This window comes from Ovis canadensis, chromosome 19 (assembly GCF_042477335.2).
Source record: "Ovis canadensis isolate MfBH-ARS-UI-01 breed Bighorn chromosome 19, ARS-UI_OviCan_v2, whole genome shotgun sequence".
NCBI classification, from domain to species: domain Eukaryota; kingdom Metazoa; phylum Chordata; class Mammalia; order Artiodactyla; family Bovidae; genus Ovis; species Ovis canadensis.
The window spans coordinates 55,626,202-55,643,398 of record NC_091263.1 but is presented as its reverse complement, the minus strand read 5'-3'; the positions used below and the strand labels follow the sequence as shown (position 1 = coordinate 55,643,398).

The following is a 17,197-nucleotide window of genomic DNA, read 5'->3' as shown; positions in this document are numbered from 1 at the left end:
GTTTTTCTCATCTGTAACATCTATCAGAGGTTTTCTTTTCCAGTTTATTTTATATCACCTTCAAACAAATAAATCTGGGGTTACAATAGTGTCCCTCCTTTTCTAGGCTGTGGTAAAGGTAATTTACACAGTGCATGGCTAAACTATACTGACCACATAGGATCGATGCTGCAGGAGGAAAGCAGTAATGCATCACAGGACCACCCTTTATCCATCAGTCAGAGCAGAGATGACAGTGCCAGCGGCAAGCCATCAGCACACGTTTTCCTCTGTGGTCTGTGCCGAAATGTAAGCTGTCCAGTTCATACCAGCCTTTGGCCAAAGCCTCATGAAAAGTAACTACAAACCAAAAACTTCCCATCCTCTAAGAACATTTTAAATGGATAAAGTATGCAAATACAACCACTGACATTTCCAGGGAGTCTAAACTGTAAATGACTGAGTGTTAGTCGAGTTGATTTTTAAATGAAAAATTTAGGTATGTTGGCAAGGCAGTTTTTCACAATCCCCTGATGTTATCCAGGAGTTGATGTAGTATTGGGGAATTATATAAGATGATGTAATTATTTTTTTAAATGTGCTTTTTTTTTTCTTACCACCAGCTTGGTTTATGAAGAAAGATGCATATGCCTGCTGAAGTACCAAAGTAAACATTTCATCTGTGTAAGTGAGGAAGCAAGAAGGCTAGTGCCTGATAAGCACATAAAAGCCTAGACTTTCCTCTGTTTCCTTTTCAGAGTGGAGACAAAAAGCCAGACTGAGTTGCTTCCATTCAACAATCTAATCAACAAATCTGTTTTCATACCTACTATATGCCAGGCACTGTCATAGGTCCTGGGAAAACAGAAGTGAAAAAAAAAACACATTAGAAAATAATCAAAACACTACCTTCATAGAGTACATTCCAATCAACCTACTTTGTTCATCTTCATAGATCTGAATCAAAAGATATGTATTTTCACCTCTGAAGAATTTCATATTGAAATTAATTCAACTAAAAGTTTATTCCTTTTCCTAAAGAGTATGGATTTTTAAGAGTTAATCATCTTCAAAAAATGTTTGCCTGATGTCTACAAAAAGCATTTTTGGCTTGAAATTCTTTTAACTAGTCACCTACTTTGAAGAATGCTATCCTGTGAATGGAAATGACCAAAAAACAGGAAAAGTAAACTTTTTCCCCCCAAGAATAAATGAAGTAGAACATCTAATGTGTATCTCTTTTGTATTTTCATATTGGATTTTATTTTTGATGACATCCATGTCTGCCCCAAGTTCACAAATGAAGCCTACTAAAACCTCCAATTTGGTACAGCTTTCTTGAAAATTTGCAAAGTAACAAACAAATTGAGATGATCATCTACCTTAAAAACTCATCACAGATGCCGTTGATCAATAGCTGGTATCAGTAAATCTCAGACAGACATGTGGGCAAGACTGTTGGAGCCAGGCAAGGATATTTCTTAATATGGATACTGATGTCATTTAGGCAGAAAGAAGCTGGGCAGATTTGCAATAAAAGGAAAGTGATTATATAATACATCCAAGCCATAAATACACACTCCATTAAGTTATAAAATTCTATATGTCTTTAGGAAGGCTTCCTGTCAGCCACTTAACTTAGAGAAAAAAAGAGGAATGCTCCATTAATCATTCATTTGGCCGAAATTTACTGAACCCTTACTCTCTGTCCAGCACAAGACATCACCATCGTCAGTACTGGCGTTGAGTTCACTGTGTGCCAGACACTGTGCTTGCTGATTACATGCCTCATCTCAGGTAATCAATGAGTAACCCTCCCAGTTGAATGGAAATCTTGTCCTCATTTTGTAGATGAAGCTCATGATACTCAGAGAGGCCATCTGTCTGCTTGCCATCAAACAGCAAACTAAATATTCAGGCACCAAACAAGAGGCTGTCAGTCTCCTAAACCCATGGTCTGCCCTGGTCCCCCATCAGCTTTGTTAACATATATTTGACATTTAACAATGATAAGATTAAGGGGCACAGTGTGTTGATTTGATACACCTATATACTGCAAAATTACTGCCACCGTAGCATGAACCACTTTCATCATGTCACATAAGAACAATTTCTTCCGTGGGCGGGGCTGTGGTGGGGTGGGCACTTTTAAGATCTATTGCTTAAGTCCTTTACTAATCCCCATCACTCGCTAAGGTACTCTCACCCCTGCTTGTACATCCGGAGTCCCACAACTCTTCACGCTCATGTTCAAAGCCCTGCAAGTTCAAATGTGACCTTGTCCCTTGAGTCTCATTTTATAGACAATGGAATTAACAGCATTATTCATTAACAAGTCAAAAATTTCTTAAATAATCAAATGGTTCCTAAGTTTCTCTCTAAGTGGTGCCAGTAACAACTCACTGCCCTGGATCTGCTTCTCCTCCCCATTCAAATTCCAGACTAGATTCTGGTATTTACTCCACCAAGGTTAGGTTTTCTCCCAGTCGAGGGGCAACTGGGCTTTCTGCATTTCCAAGTCATTCGATTCTGAATATCCAGCTGCCTGTCTCTATGTAGAAGATGACATATAAATGAAATCATTTATACAACAGCCATTTTAATTTTTTAAATAAACCTTAGACATGTCAAATTAGGCATATGGCATATAACAAAAATATACTAAATAATAAGAGACCATATATTGAACATTTACTGTGTACCATATCCCATGCCTAGAACTTTACTTGCATCATCAGTTAATTCTATCAGCATTCCTATGAGAAATGTACAATAGCTATTCTGTCATGAGATAGTGAAAGTCACTCAGTTGTGTCCGACTCTGCAATCCCATGGACTGTAGCCTGCCAGGCTCCTCTGTCCACGGAATTTTCCAGGCAAGAATCCTGGAGTGGGTAGCTGTTCCCTTCTTCAAGGGATCTTCCCAATCCAGGGATCAAACCCAGGTCTCGCACATTGCAGGCAGATTCTTAACCATCTGAGCCACCAGAGAAGAAGCCTAAGAATACTAGAGTGGGTAGCCCATCCCTTCTCCAGGGGGTCTTCCCAACCCAGGAATCGAACCAATGTCTCCTGCACTGCACGCAGGTTCTTTGCCAGCTGAGCTACCAGGAGAGCCCAGTCATGAGAAAGCTAAACCTAAACACCCTGCCCAGGAAGTTTCCTGGTCATCCAGTGGTTAGGACGCAGCATTCATTGCCACGACCCAGGTACAATCCCTGGCTGGGGATCTGGGATCCTGCAATCCATGCAGCACAGCCAAAATTAAAAATAATGTTTTTTTAATTAAAAAACGTTTGTTTTTTTTTAAACTCAGGGCTGGTGCACTGGGATGACCCTGAGGGATGGGATGGGGAGGGAGGTGGGAGAGGGGTTCAGGATGGGGGACACATGTACACCCACGGCTGATTCATGTGAATGTATGGCAAATTTTTAATTGTTAAAGATTAAAAAAAATCCTGCCAATAGTCATAGGGAATGTGAATTTGTTTATGACAAATTCTCAGTTCAAACTACACAGCTCATAGAATCTCAAAATGTTATCAAATAAATAAAATGTATACAGATCTACAGTAGTTTCTCTCTTGACTTTCTCACTGTTTCTACAATATTCAATAGGGCAAAAAATCTCTAGAATGTCTCATTTCAGGGTATTTTCATTGACTCAAGTTCTTTCATAAAACACTATTAGTATCTCTCTCCAGTTGTTCAACTGGTGAAAATGAATCTAAGTGCAAGTAATAGAGGGTGATACATTGTATTTATCACTTAAGGTGCTTTAGTGTTTACAGTGAAATATGATTCTGACACTCTAGTAAACTGCAACCCAGAAAGAGCAACATACTGTAAACATCTAAGACGTAACAACCAGTTTTATGAAATCATCTTTTCTTGGAAATCTGTAAGTTCATCTTTTTTTGTTGTTGCTGTTGTTTTGTTCTTAGAGTCCTTTCAAAGTCCGACAAGGTAGAAGCAGATGATATCACTGTCTTTACATAATGGAGCTGGTAGAAAAGCAGAATAATGCAAGAAAAAAGGGCAATATTACACTGAAAGAACGTAATTCTGAATATTTCATCAACATCTGTTGAATCACTGATGAACTCAAACTCTAGTTTGATCCTCTTCAGATTCCTTCTAGATCGTGCTACTAATAAGTTTGACCACGTCACTTGTCTCTAACAGAACAGCCAACAGGAGGAGTTAACTCACCAAACTGTATGTTAACAAAAATGTACAGGTTACCAAAAATGGCACATTCTTTACCTTCTGAGCTGCCAGGGAAGATGTAAAAATGGCTAGCAATGTCTAAACAATCCACACAGATACTCTTCTTCAATATTTTATTGGAGGAAGAATGTGCACTTAAAAATGGTTTATTGAATCATTTAAAAAGTGGGCTGGAGAAAACAATAAGATCTTTAAGACCCTTTATCATCTCAAACTTCTTAAACAACTGTGCCACTCTGTTTGTGTACCTTAGAGAGCACAGGGGAAAAAAAAAAATCACTTAACCCATGGAGATCACAACACAGAGACATACTTTTCAAAATAGCCACACTGAAACCGGTTAAAATAACGAGGTCATGGTTGAATCACTGTTGGAAATCTTAGACAAAGAATTTACAAGATAATACTATGTATCACTGATTCTATGTGTATATATAAAGTATATGCATTTACAAATATCAACACATGACACTTATTTTTTTTAAAATACCTTTTATGATACACCCAGGGATGCCTTTAGAAGTTTGACTTCCTGTCCCAAGTATCCATTGTCCCTCTAAAAGCTGTATTCTCCAAGTACCACTATTCTTATCTGCCATTTTAGGTCGTGTTTTTCCCTCCAAGTCACTTTTAAAGGAATGTGATTCTCCCTTTTTTCAAAAGAGATACGAATTTCTCACAATGCCAGATTGCTTTATTATCTAGTTGAGGTGCCTGATTCATCTTCCAAAGTAATAAAGATTTTTTACATAGTCTTTATTTACACAGTTATCTTTAAAGATAACTTCTTGTGATTGGTGAAGGAATGGTCTATAGGAAATGCAAAATCAGACTCAATTGTCTTGTTTTTTAATCCCCTCTAATATATGAGAAAGATCATATGATTTTTCTGATAGTGGAGAGACTGCCCAAAGAACCTAACTCCATTAGATTAGAACATACATAAATGAATAATGCAAAATTTTCTGGATACGGTCACAACAGTGTCACCAGGGATGGGCCTTAGGTATCCTGGCCCTATGTAGTGACTACGTCTGGATTATCACCAATGGTCTAAAGCAGCGGTTCTCAAATATAAAGCACTTAAGTATCACTTAGAGAGCTGATTCAAACAGTCTCCTGAGAACCATCTCCAGAGATGGCAGTACACTAGATCTCAGTGCAGCCCGCACATTTGTACTGTTAACAAGACCACAGGCGATGCCAAATGCTAGTTTTGAGATCACACTTTGAAAGCCACTCTAGAGCACTGTGATTCCAAAGCACTTAGGGTAACCTGTACCCTCGCTCTGCTTCTGAATTCCTGTTCTGGACAATCCTGGTCTGCTGCTTTAAGAAGCACTTGTTCTTCAAAGAAAGGACACTATGCGAGTGGGAGGCTAGCCTCCTTTGTCTGAAAAAATAAATAAAAAATTGGAACTTGAAGTAATAGCTCTTCACTTGGAACAGAGAGCAAGCTGACACTGGTTTACAAAGGCCTATCCCATTTCTGATCCTTTATCATTTGAGAGAGATGTGAGCAGTCCATGTCAAAAATGCACATTGCACATTCCCAGAAAGCCACTCACAGGCCAACTGTAATTTTATTTAAGCCTGTCTGAACTTGCTTTTTCTCTTTTTTCCTCCCGGTACCCACCCATGATATGTTTTTCCGTTGCAAGAAAGAACTCAGAAACCAATAAAAAAATAAAAATCAAGCATTTCTGTTTATATCAAGATTTACACTGTAAACCCCTCTTCTCATCCTCCTATGCAAAAAGAAAACAGAAGACCATAACAGTCATTCTTCAAAAACGATTAAGTAAAAAACATCTGAAAGATGGATTGTCAGTAACATTTCCTCACCTTTGTGTGCAAATCCATATGGTGGTGGCTGGAAGATCAATTATCTAAGAATAAAACAGATACACCCCTTGCTGTGAAGCAGCAGTTGTAAACCCAAATGCCTACAGCATAAATAATATAATTTAATGGATCAAGCCAGGAGTAAGACGAAAGAGAGAGGGACAATGGAGAACTTGAGAGCTAGCTTCATCTAAAGAAAGCTGCTACTGCTTGGCTGCAGACCAAACTCCAATTTCAGTAACACCCGTAATCTAGTCATTCTTTGGATTGTTACTGCTTTCCGTTTTTTGCCTAGTCCTATTTCTTAGTGTATTCAGTGATTTTAAGTTAAATTACAGATGTTAAGTGTGAACAATTAGAGAGAAAATGGATGATGGTAACTTCTAGATAAGGTTCATCCTCATCTGGGATAGGCAGCTTGAGATGGGACAAGTCTCATTTCTCCAATTCAGGGCTTTTTGTGACCTGAGGGAGTGTAGCCTGCCAGGCTCCTCTGTCCGTGGGATTCTCCAGGTAAGAATACTGGAGTGGGGTGCCATGCCTTCCTCCAGCCGACCCATGGATGAAACCTGTGTTTCTTACATCTTCTGCATTGGCAGGTGGGTCCTTTACCACTAGCACCACGTGGGAAGCCCACGATTCAGGGCTGAGTGCATAGCTTCCGATGTAGGATCTTCTGCCTGGCTTCTCAGCTTTTCACTACAACCCCAGAATTGGCAAATTTCCTGAAGGGAAGGGTGGACAGTAGAATGCTGGCTCACTACTTCACAGTTCACTTGCTGTATAGGTCTTGGTTTTCTTGGAAGCTCTTTGATTTCTCCAAATTAGGTATGTTTCAGATTCTGTTTATATTTGGCTTTTCTATTGTTTTCTAGGGCTTCCCTTGGGGCTCAGCTGGTAAAGAATCTGCCTGCAATGCGGGAGACTTGGGTTTGATCCCTGAGTTGGGAAGATCCCCTGGAGAAGGGAAAGGCCCCCACTCCAGTATTCTGGCCTAGAGAATTCCATGGACTGTACAGTCCTTGGGGTCGCAAGGAATCGGACACGACTGAGCAACTTTCACATTCACATTGTTTTCTAAGAAGCACTGGTTGGCCAGAGGCCACTGTAACTTATCAAGAAGTAGAAGTTCCCAAGTTAATTCAGTATGGTAATATATCTACTTCCTTTGGAAATAATGCTTTTATTCTGAAATTTGGTGCTTAAAGTCAAATTTAAACACCTAATCCACAAAAAGCTATGTAGCAATTTTTTTTTAAAAGAACTGAGTACAGACGTCATTACTTATGCATGTATATGTATTCAATTTCAAACAAGACATCAACTAATTTTTTTGTTGTTCAGTACTCTCCTTTAAGACAGATATGTCAGGCAATTTTTGTAATTTGTCAGCAGCCTTAAAAGAAATTTCAAACAGCCACAAATCAATGTTATGGTTTAGAGTACTTGAGATACTCTAGATAAATATTTGATGATAGATGGACAGTAGGCAGAGGAATGGTTTCATCCAGCACAGTAATAAAAAATAAGTGACAAGATGCACACCCTTATGCTTATCAGGGAACAAGATGAGAATGGTGCTGACAGGACATCACTCTCTTAGTTGCAAGTAACTGGTCCAGCTTAAAGCTAAGAGATAGAAATCTAAATATGAACACTGTCTGCCTTCAGCCTTTCTGTGTAATATAGTGCCTTGGACGAAGAGGTACAGAAGAGGGATGGTAAAATAACCAAATTATTTCCATTAGTATGTGTCAATTGTAAGTTGGCACTTGCCAAGAGCATTTTCCACTGGCTGAACAACAGCAAGGACATTTGCCATTTGCCTCTGTGGAGGCTGAACCCTGTGCTGCTGCAGCTGCTGACCTTCCGCACCCCCGAGCGGAATTCAGGATGCAGAGTGAGGCACTCTGTGCTCCAGGGAAACTGGTGGAACAGGTCTTTAGATAGTTAGATATTTTCAGGAACTGATTTCATGATTCCAATCCTTGCACCTCTTCATATCTAGAAAATCACTTAAATTCCTTCATGGTGACATCAGCTCCTCAAGACTAGCAGAAAACCTTTTGTAAAGTAAGCGCTTGGTTGTACTGAACACCCCCTTCACCAAAATCATATATATTGACCTTTCCCCACTGCCTCTTTGGAGCAGTCCCTCAGAGCTATCTGAGGTACTGTCTCCCCGGCTGCAGTCCTCCTTTTTTCCCCCAAGTAAACCTTAACTCGCAACTCTCCTGTTGTGCATCTTTTCAGTCTAATACATGTGTTATGTCCAATGGTGGTTTCTGATATTCCTGAGAATTCATCTGTAGAAGAATAGCAAAAGAGCAACCACAGATTCTCTTTATCAAAAATGTTGACAGCTCTCTGAGATTATTGCCCTGTTAGGACAACTAGCCTAATGAGTAAGGAGCTCATCACCATGTAGGTAGCTTGAGGATATGGCCAAGGCCATGTCCATCATGAATGCTGGCTTCAGTTCCTCTGGGATTGTAACTGACTACATGGGGGGTCTCTGCTGAGAGGGCTCCTGTCTTTTTATAGGCCTGAATAACAGGCCTATACTGGAGGTAATTACTAAGAGCAAATAGCCAGACACTTGTATGATGGGGATGTGTGAAGACATCAGAGTATGGCACATTTCTTGAACTAATTGCTTGATTATTATCCAGTCTTAAGATTGAGGCATGCTTGTGGACACAGTGGAAGGAGAAAGTGGGACAAACTGAGAAAGCAGCATTGACATATATACTCTATTCTGTATAAAATAAACAGCTAGTGGGGAGCTGCTGTATAGCGTAGGGAGATCAGCTTGGTGCTCTGTGATGACCTTGAGGGGTAGGAGGTGGCTGCAGTGGGAAGGAGGCTCAAGAGGGAGGGGATATACATACACTTAGAGCTGACTCCCAGTGGTGCTAGGGATAAAGATCCCACCTGCCAGGGCAGGAGACATAAGAGACACGGGTTCAATCTCTGGGTTAGGAAGATCCCCCGGAGGAGGGCATGGCAACCCACTCCAGTATTCTTTTTTATATTCGTTTTTTCCCCACTCCAGTATTATTGCCTGGAGAATCGCATAGGCAGAGAAGCCTAGTGGGCCACAGTCCACGGGGTCAGACACGACTGAGGCGAGTTAGTACACACACACGAAGCTGATTCATGTTGTTGTACAGCAAAAACTAACATGTCATTTTAAAGCAACTATTCTTCAATTAAAAAACAAACAAACCAAAGGAAAAAAAAAAAGATTGAGGCACCCAAAAGACTTCTGCCTAAAAACAAACAATAAATAAAAATGACTTTAGCTTGGTGTGCAGTCTCTAAGAATAGGACAAAGGAGCACTACCCGTATGTTGCCAAGGGTATTACATGGAATCTGTTCATCTTCACAATAGTTCTGCAAGGTGAATATGAATACTGTCATAACCTTCATTTTTACAGATGAGGAAAATGAGGCACGGAGTGGTTTAATAATTTATTCTAGGTAGTAAGTCCCAGAGAGCCAACCAGAAACTAGGTCTCCAGTTACTACATCTCAAGTCCTTCACCACACAGCTTTACTGGCCTCCTGGACTGAACTGGTCATCTTAACGCTTAGCTTGTAGTCTCTGTACTTGAATAATGTGGCTACCTATTAGACATCTGTCTTTCCTTGCTGTCCTTAAATTCTGAGCTAAATATGAAATTAATGACATCCTGGGAGCCGTGATTCTTCCTTAGCACATCGTACTAAGAACATGGTTTATGAAATCTTCATATTTAGTTGAAATGTGTTTACTAAAGTCTTGCCAGGAAGTTCTTTTTATGGGGATATTACACACGGGCCACAGAAATAGCCACAAGGGTCAAGAAGCCTTCTTTCCAACCAGCCGTTTACCTCCAAATAATAAGTAGATTTGGAAAATCAAGCACCTGAGTTATTCCCTTTGACAAGTCACTAGGCCTGCATAAAGAATAGTCACTTAATACAAAAAGGGTGGGAAGATTCCATGGAGTTCTCCTCCCTTGACATTGATGCAAAAACACACATTGGTGTTTAGATCAATCATCTTTGAGGAGGCACAACATGGTTTGACTGCCTAGAGACTACACACTGAAAATCTGCTTTTCAAGGTGCTTCTGGTGGCTCAGACAGTAAAGCATCTGCCTACAATGCGGGAGACCCAGGTTTGATCCCTGGGTTGGGAAGATCCCCTGGAGAAGGAAACAGCAACCCACTCTAGTACTCTTGCCTGGAAAATACCATGGATGGATCCTGGTAGGCTACCGTCCACGGGGTCAGAGAGAGCTGGACGGGACTGAGGACCTCACTCTCACTAAGCACCACAGGAACGAGAACTGGTGTCCCTGTCTGCAGGCCAGCATCTTGTTTCTGGCTTTTCTGTCGTCTATGCAGCCAAGAGCAAGGCACACTGTGAGCCTCCGTGTCCTCTTCCACAAAAGTTGCCAACCTGCCTCATGATGTTTTGTAAAGGTGGCACCTCTGGAAGCAATTACTCTTCACCCACGTGCTATGCTGTGCTTAGTCACTCAGTCGTGTCCAACTCTTTTCCACCCCACCAGGCTTCTCTGTCCACGGAGATTCTCTAGGCAAGAATACTGGAGTGGGTTGCCATGCCCTCCTCTAGGAAATCTTCCCGATCCAGGGATTGAACCCAGGTCTCCCACATTGCAGGCAGATTATTTACCTGCTGAGCCACCAGGAAAGCCCACTGGAGTGGGTAGCTTAGCCCTTCTTAAGGGGATCTTCCTGACCCAGGAATTGAACTGGGGTCTCCTGCATTGCAGGCAGATTCTTTACCAGCTGAGCTACTAGGGAAGCCCACTACTCACATATAAGATAATATATATATGATATTGTATATATACAACATACATACACACATATACACAGCACTTATGTTACTCTGTGCATATTATCCGGATTCCAACGCCTATATTAGCAACAAGGCGGAAAGAGAGCAGATAAGTCCACTAAGCCACCCCAGAATAAGCGAGCCTGAGAGAAGATGCTCAGTTTCCATATGGATGGGAAACGGGCAGAGTAATCCAGGTAAAGGAATAGGAAGGAAAAGAGTACAAAGATTGGCTACAGAAGTGGGTCCCAGAGAGCCTTGCTAATGTGCACTGGAAGTGTGGAATTCTGGAATGAAGTGGCAGCCAATAAGACTTACTCATGAATAGAAAATCATCTGTAATAGAAAAATCTGTGTGAGAGGTATCATAAGCCAAAAATACCAACATGCAGGATCCCACTTGATCCTGATAACAGGTCAGGTACCAGAGGCCCTGAGCAATGTATCAATTATTGTCAAGTCAACATAGAGAGTGAGAGGTAGAAGATGCGTCAAAAAGGGAGTCTGTTTGACCCTAAGAACCGTGCTTCTTGCCCACCTTGCTGTGTTGCCTCTCTTTATACCACGTCAGGATATAATCCAGCTTGTGGGCTAGCCTGTCTTTCTGTAGATGAGAATGACTTTGTACTTAAATGCATGGGGAAAAAAATGAGGCATGATATACACTCAAATGTTTCACAGTATTTCTGTGCTGTGAGATCACAGGGAACTTTTCCAACATCCTGAAGTATATTATCTTTCTTAATGAGAAAGAGAAAACAAATAAAATATTAAAATACATCAGCATCTTTCCTCCTATAGGATATTTCTATTCTTATTTTTGCTTTACTGTGTTTTTGCTGTTGCTGTTGTTTTTCAAAATGATTCAGAACATCTGTGTCAAAAATAGAAATGAGAGAGTCAAAAGGGAGAGCTTGTTTAAGGTTCGACAGTATAAATGTGATTTTTCTTTTTATGATTTCAAGTATCCATGGTGCATGAGGAAGCACCTGAAAACATCTCAATGGACCTAGTCTAGTAAGGGATTGGACTTGGGGTTCATGATTACAGAGGACAGGGATTCTCAGGGGCTGGGGCAGAGGGGTCACTATATAGCTCTTCACAAACAGTATTCCCCACCTCAAGATGCTCAGAGGAAGCTTTAGTGAGAACCAGTAATCTAGAATCCGCTGTGCTTGTGGGAATAAGCAGTTACACCTCCAATATGTGGGCCTGGAGAATAGCAAGGAATCACTGATATACAAAGAGAGATTTGCTAGAGAGCTACTCAGTTATGTGAGCTTCCCTGGTGACTCAGTGGTAAAGAATCCACGTGCCAAGTAGGAGACGTGGGTTCAGTCCCTGGTTTGGGAAGGTCCCTTGGAGGAGGAAATCGCCAGCTCACTCCAGTATTCTTGCCTGGGAAATCCCATGGACAGAGGAGAGTTGAGGACTACAGTCCATGGGGTCATAAAGAGTCAGATACAACTTAGTGACTAAAACACACACACGCATGGAATGGGACAGTATAGGGAGAAGGTAAAAGAAATGTAGGAAGCTCAGGACAGACCTAAGGGAGTTCCGTATTTGGAGACTAGAAAGAAGATAAAGGGAAATGAAAGGTAAGGGAGAAAAGAGAGAACAGAAGTCTGGGTGGGTAGAAGGGTATTCAAAAGAACATTCTAATATGAATCCTTATTGCTTAAAATGAAGGGAAGCTTCAGAATGAAAAACTATTTTCAAAAGAAATATTTCATAACATATGTAAATCTTTACCTGGATTAATAGAGATAATGAAGACGTTGGCTCCCATTTAGCAATATGGAAATTCATAAGCTCTCACATTATTGGGAGGGAACCACAGACTATTTCAATGAGATTTATAAGCAGATAAAACTTTTTCCAAATTAGTTGTTTCTAATAGTTGAGAGTTAATGTGGATACTTGCAATCTGTATAATGAAAAGCTTGTTTCAGGAGTTCTGGGGCAACTACGAAGGCAATCACAATATTAATTAATATTGTGCTTTAAACACCAGTGAAACAGCAATTAACAAAAAGCCTATTATGCAGTTATTACTATTCAGAAAAGAACCTTTTTTTACAACATTTTATGTATTCGGCAATCTTGAACTTAATTTGAGCCCTGTACTCACAGAAAATAGCCAAGGTCAAGAAATCCTTACCCTTTCAGGAAACAGTCAGAACCACAAAGACCAATGTCCCCTTGGATATTCTAAGACACTTCCTCAGTGTCCACCATGTTTCATAAAGCTTCATTCTTTTTCTTTCTTGAGACGTTCCTCATGAATGAATGTACCCCATTAAAAGGCCCTGAATGAAGTCATGTCTTTAATTGTCTGGCACATTTTTGTTTGACATATTCCACTGTTTTCCAGAGAGTTTTCCAGTAAGATGTAGCATGCTTTTTCCATGCTCTTTTTCAGAATGATGTGTGGAGGCAAAATATCAGCTAAATGAAATTTCACAAAGGATATCAATTGATGACACTAGCACCACAACTCCAGGAAAGAAGGAGTATTTAAGTAAAAATCTCATTTTGCATGAAGGGAAATCAGTACAACTGAAAACTGTTTCAAACTTCCTATTTAAATAACAAGGTAAATAACAATAATAAGGAGGTCTACCTCCCCAGCAACAAGAATCACTCCCAGCTTTGCATAACCCCACAGGTGGCACTGAGCCATCTCATAAGAGGCAGCAGGAGTGACCAGTTCTAACAATGTGGGAACAGAGAAAAATCACAATTTCAGCCAAGCTGCAAGGTCCTAACCATGAAGATAACTTAAAAATAAAAACTTTACGCCCACACGGGACTCAGGAACCACCCAAATCCAAATTTCTTCAGCCTCCTGCATTACAAAATCCAGATACATGTCACTGTAGCAAATGCAACTGATGTTTTAAGACTTGTGATTTTCCACTCTCTGGTTTCAGACTGTACTGCAAAGCTATAGTAGTCAAAACAGTATGGTATTTGCACAAAAACAGATATGTAGATCAGTGAAAGAGGATAGAGAGCCTTGAAATGAACCCTCATACATATTGTCAATTAATCTACAACAAAGGAGGCAAGAATATACAACAGAGAAAATACAGTCTCCTCAATAAGTGGTGCTTGGAAAATTCGACAGCTACATGTAAAAGAATGAAATTAAAACATTATGTAACACCATACACAAAAATAAGCTCAAAATGGATTAAAGGCCTAAACGAAAGGCCAGAAACCATGAAATTTCTAGAGGAAAACATAAGCAAAACGCTCTTTGACATCAACTGTAGTGATATTTTTTGGATCCATCTCCTAAAGCAAAAGAATAAAAGCAAAAATAAACAAATAGGACCTTATTAAACTTAAAAGCTTTTGCAGAGCAAAGAAACCATTGACAAAATGAAAAGACAACTTACAGAATGGGATAAATATTTGCAAATGATTTAACTGATAACGGTCAATATCCAACACATATGAACAGCTCATATAACTCATCATCAAAAAAACAACCCAATTTAAAAATGGGCAGAATATAAACAGTGCTGTGATGAACATTGGGGTACATGTGTCTCTTTCAATTCTGGTTTCCTCGGTGTGTATGCCCAGAAGTGGGATTGCTGGGTCATAAGGGAGTTCTATTTGCAATTTTTTAAGGAATCTCCACACTGTTCTCCATAGTGGCTGTACTAGTTTGCATTCCCACCAACAGTGTAGGAGGGTTCCCTTTTCTCCACACCCTCTCCAGCATTTATTGCTTGCAGATTTTTGGATCGCAGCCATTCTGACTGGTGTGAAGTGGTACCTCATTGTGGTTTTGATTTGCATTTCTCTGATAATGAGTGATGTTGAGCATCTTTTCATGTACCCCAATGTTCATCGCAGCACTGTTTATAATAGCCAGGACATGGAAACAACCTAGATGTCCATCAGCAGATGAATGGATAAGAAAGCTGTGGTACATATACACAATGGAATATTACTCAGCCGTTAAAAAGAATTCATTTGAATCAGTTCTGATGAGATGGATGAAACTGCAGCCAATTATACAGAGTGAAGTAAGCCAGAAAGAAAAACACCAATACAGTATACTAACACATATATATGGAATTTAGGAAAATGGCAATGACGACCCTGTATGCAAGACAGGAAAAAAGACATAGATGTGTATAACGGACTTTTGGACTCAGAGGGAGAGGGAGAGGGTGGGATGATTTGGGAGAATGGCATTCTAACATGTATACTATCATGTAAGAATTGAGTCGCCAGTCTATGTCTGATGCAGGGTGCAGCATGCTTGGGGCTGGTGCATGGGGATGACCCAGAGAGATGTTGTGGGGAGGGAGGTGGGAGGGGGGTTCATGTTTGGGAACGCATGTACGAATTAAAGATTTTAAAATTTTAAAAAAAACTATATATTAAAAATAAAAAATAAAAATTAAAAAAAAAGAAAAGAAAAAAAATAAATAAAAATGGGCAGAATAGCTGAATAGATATTTTTCCAAAGAGGAAATGCATAGGCCAACAGGCACATGAAAATATGCTCAACATTGTTGATCATCAGGGAAATACAAATCAAAATCACATGAGATATCACCTCACACTTGTCAGAAAGGTTATCAACAAAAAGAACACAGATAATGAATGTTGGTGAGCATGTGGAGAAAAGGTAAACCCCCTACATTGTTGGTGGATTGCAAATTGATGTAGCCACTGCGGAAGACAGTATGGAGGTTTCCCAAAAAACTAAAAATAGAACTCAGCAATTCCATTCCTGGGTATACTTCTGAAAATAAAGCTAAAACACTAATTCAAAAAGATATACACACCTCGATGTTCATAGCAGCAGTATTTACAATTGCGTGCAGCAGTATTTACGATTACATGGAAGCAACCTAAGTGTAAGTAAACAGATGAATGGGTAAAAAAGATGTAATATATGTACATATACACACAATGAAATACTATACTATTCAGCCATAAAAATGAAAGAAACTACCACTTGCAGCAACGTGGAAATGACTTGGAGGATATTATGCTAAGTGAAATAAGTCAGACAGAGAAAGACAAATAGTGTATGATATCAGTGTAATTAGTGAAAATAATAAAGAAGCAGACTCACAGAGAATAAACCAGTTTTTACCACTGGAGAGAAGTATGGAGTAAGAGATTCAGAGGTACAAACCATTATGTATGAAATAAGCTACAAGGATTCACTGTATGAGGGGAATACAGCCAATATCTTATAGTAACTATAAATGGAATACAAACTTTAACAAGTGTGAATCACTACATTGTACACCTATAACTTATGTAATACTGTACACCAACTATTCTTTAATTAAAAAAAAATTAAGAAAAAAATTATGATTTTCTTTAAGTTTATTGCGCTTAGAAGAAACTGATTAAATATACCACACTTCATTTCTATGCTTCTCATGAGATTTCTCCTGTGAATGAATGCTTATTTCCATGGGGGAGTTACAATAGTCTAACGACATTCATTTTACGTTCTGCTGAAGTAAATTCACACCACAACTTTAAGGCAGAAAAGTTTGCAGTAGAATCGGCCGCATTTGATAACAAAATTGGCCTAATTTGGACTAAACGTTAGCAACCTATTTTCTGAGTACTGCACCAAATTATGCATATGGTTTATCTCAGTTAAGTCTCAGAAACCCTGATCAAGATTTCATTTGGCAGATGCAAGGCTGACACTCAGAGGAGCTTTTCTGTGTGCCCAGGACAACCAGGTTGGTAGAAAGTAAGTGGTAAAAAGTGCAAGCGAAAGTTGCTCATTGTGTCTGACTACACAGTCCCCATTGGACTACACAGTCCATGGAATTCTCCAGGCCACAATACTGGAGTGGGTAGCCTTTCCCTTCTTCAGCGATCTTTCCAACCCAGGGATCAAACCCAGGTCTCCCGCATTACAGGTGGATTCTTTACCAGCTGAACCACAAGGGAAGCCCAAGTAAGTGGTAAATAGTGATTATTAAGAAAGGATTCACATACAGCATTATTATAGTGGAAGGACTGAAATTTGTATGAGACCTACAGGATGTAGCCAAACCAAACTATTTAAAGTGATCAGTTTAATTAATTCAAAACAATGATAAGTAATTAACACATCAATCTTTGGAATGTCAATGGCTAGTTCTAAAGTGCTACCGCTTGCTTGAAAAGTTTCTTTTCTTGAGTTGATTAAATATTCTTCCCAAAATCTTGTTTACATTTTTTTTAACTTTTTATTTTTACTTTATAATACTGTATTGGTTTTGCCATACATTGACATGAAT

General features: G+C 39.6%; 1 protein-coding gene across 33 annotated transcripts in view; it reads right to left on the bottom strand.

Moving 5' to 3' along the window:
• FHIT (fragile histidine triad diadenosine triphosphatase) overlaps nucleotides 1-17,197 on the bottom strand; it is a 1,561,686-nt gene that overhangs the window by 745,181 nt on the left and 799,308 nt on the right. The gene's annotated exons all lie outside the window — the stretch shown is intronic.